Source organism: Erinaceus europaeus, chromosome 2, assembly GCF_950295315.1.
Source record: "Erinaceus europaeus chromosome 2, mEriEur2.1, whole genome shotgun sequence".
NCBI classification, from domain to species: Eukaryota; Metazoa; Chordata; class Mammalia; order Eulipotyphla; family Erinaceidae; genus Erinaceus; species Erinaceus europaeus.
This window is the reverse complement of record NC_080163.1, coordinates 47,116,938-47,119,895: the sequence shown is the minus strand read 5'-3', so window position 1 is coordinate 47,119,895 and position 2,958 is coordinate 47,116,938. Positions and strand designations below refer to the sequence as shown.

Below are 2,958 nucleotides of genomic sequence, written 5' to 3'. Positions count from 1 at the left end.
CCCACTTGGCTTCTTCCGGGCCCAGGACTGTGGGGGTTAACTCTGGAATAGAGACCATGCAAGGGGGACCTTGGTTGGGGATAGAAGGACCTAGGCCCACACCTGGGTTAGCAGGTGCCTCATGGGAAGGGGGAGGGAGGAGGCGAGAAGATGCTGGCTGGTGGGCAGACAGATACTTCATCCCCCTCTAAGGCCCCCCACGCCATCCGCGGGGAGAGACGGGCGCTCAGGGGGAGGACTCCTCTGCAGCTTCTTTTCCTGGAGCATGTATCTAGCTTTGCTCCTCTCTCCTTTGCTAACCAGAACGAATTGTTGGTGATCTGTTTTCTCTTGCAAAAAAAAAAAAAAAGATGAATGAATGTGAATGCCGGGGCTGGGCTGGATGGGAGACGGTGCAGGAGACAAATCTTTCGCTCTCTCCCACGCTCGGGACAGAGGGTTGTTGGATGTCGACTTGGGCGACTCTAAAAGATCTCGACACTAAAAGGTCTCAAATTGCCCCACCCCCACCCAAGCTTCCGGGCCGGAGCAGCCCAGTAGTCCGTGCGGCTCCCGGATAAACACTGACTCTGGAGGGGCCAGAGCACAGAGACCAGATCTGCCGGTTTCCCCTCCCAACCTCTGGGCTGCCCTCGGGGCCTGTCCCTACGCTCCGCCCGCCGCACCCCTCCCCCGCGGGCCGGCGCCCAGGGTCGCTCCAGCAGCTGGATTAGCCGAGCGCTGGGACTAATCCTGGATGAGCCTCTGTGTAAACCCAAATCGTCCGCAGTGCGGGGCGGGGCTCAAGCACCCCTTCATCCAGCCCATACGTTGGGCATCATCGCTGCGTCTTCGATCCACCCCTGATCCCCTGGCTGTATCCAGAGGTGGAATCATGGAGTTGCATCTGCTGGCGGTGGAGGGTCTCCAGGATCAGGCCTGCCTGGATCAGGCTTGCCTAGAGCCTGGCATGGGGGGAGCGTCTCTTGAGACGGAGCCCTGGAAAAGATGTCAGAGGCCAAGGGACCTGGGTACTGGAATCCTGGCCTGGCTAATTCACTCTCCACACATATTTCCCGAGCCCCTCACTTATGCCTGCCTGGTACTGGGTACCCAGTCACCTCAAGAGTGACACACAGTTCTCTTGGGGAAAGCCAGACCCGTAAACAATGGCCACATGATGTCTTCAGCCTTGAGCTCAAGAAGTTATCTCCCTCCAGGTTTCCCGGAAGGCGTAGTGCTAGAACTGAGTCCAGAAGGGCAGATGGAACAGCACTCTGCTGGAGTGGCCTGCTGGAAGGGCTGAGTAGCAAGCACCCGGGTCTAGAAGGGCAGGGCAAGCTGGGAGACCAATGGTTCTGGAAGACAGGAGCCAGAACTGCAAGGATCAGCTCACCAGCCTAGGATCCTGGATCTAGGGAAAGTGGGAACCACTGAAGGTTTCTTTAATTTTACCAGAACACTGCTCAGCTCTGGCTTATGGTGGTGCAGGGGACCTCAGAGTCTTGGGCATGAAGACTTTTTTTTTTTTTTTTGCCTCCAGGGTGATCTCTGGGGCTTGGTGCCTGCACTACGAATCCACTGCTCCTGGAGGCCATTTTTCCCATTTTTGTTGCCCTTGTTGTTATTGTTGGACAGGACAGAGAGAAGTCAAGAGAGGAGGGGAAGACAGACCTGCCTCACCGCCTGGGAAGCGACCCTTCTGCAGGTGGGGAGCCGGGGGCTAAAACCGGGATTCCCTGAGCCTGTCCCTGTGCTTTGTGCCATGTGCCCTTAATCTGCTGTGCTACCACCCAGCCCCATGAAAACTCTTTTAAAACAACCACTATGCTGTCTCCATCACCATATCCACTTGAAGGGTTCAAAGTCTCTAAAAAGTCACATTGACATTCTTTACAGGTCATTCTTTACTAACTATTCTCCTTACTTGTCCAGGACTGTAGATTTCTTTGGTGTTGCGCTCACAGGAAGAAGAACCGGGTGTTTAAATTAGGAAACACCGTCTCACTTCCTTCCACCACAATTGGTGTCAAAGAGACCTGCATTAGAAACTCAAGCCCAGCTGTAACACTTCCGGGTGGTCTGACACTGGCCAGGTGACTGCACCTTGATGTCTCGATCTGTAGAAGGGGATAGTAATATTTACCGTCACAGAGGCTTATTGTGAGTCTTCAATGAAATCATTTGTCCACTCCTTTATTGAACGCCTATGTGGCAGGCACCATGCCAGGTACTGGCATCACCACATGGAGCTAGACATGGTTCCTGCTCTTGCTCACATTCCAGCAGGGAAGAAAGACAATAAGCAAACAAACAAATGAGATAATTACAGATTCTTTAGAGTATGGTGAAGGAAGCAAACAGTAGGACATGAAGGAGGATAAATAGAGGTGGGGGAGTGGAAGGGGCTCCCAGGAATCTTCCCTGAGGAAGCCTGAAGCTTTTAGAGATCACTAAAAGTTATTATTATTTATTTATTTATTTTTGCCTCCAGTGTTATTGCTGGGATTCAGTGCCAGCACTACGAATCCATTGCTTCTAGGAGCTATTTCCCCCCATTTTATTGGGTAGAACAGACAAAAATTGAGAAAGGAGCAGGAAATATAGAGGGAGGGAGAAAGAAAGATAGACACCTGCAGACCTATTTCAGCACTTGTGAAGCAGTCCCCCTGCAGGTGGGGAGCAGGGGCTCAAACCTGGATCCTTGCGCGGGTCCTTGTGTTTAGTACTATGTGCACTTAACCAGGTGCACCACCACCTGGACCCCCGGAAAATTATTCTAGAGGCAGGAAATTGCAGCCATCAAGGAAGATTCTGGAAGGGAGCAGGACAGAAGAGTTAGCCTGACTGCTAAGATGCTAAACTTCCTGAGGGCAGGAACCCAGTTCTCTCATTTCTCCAAACCTCCTGGATAAATACTGGATAAAGTACATAGAAACAGGGAAGAAAGGGACTTTCTGGATTTGCTGGGACAATGTC

At 52.3% G+C, this 2,958-nt stretch overlaps 1 long non-coding RNA gene across 2 annotated transcripts in view; it reads right to left on the bottom strand.

Moving 5' to 3' along the window:
* LOC132535021 (uncharacterized) overlaps nt 1-2,958 on the bottom strand; it is a 392,194-nt gene that overhangs the window by 193,165 nt on the left and 196,071 nt on the right. The gene's annotated exons all lie outside the window — the stretch shown is intronic.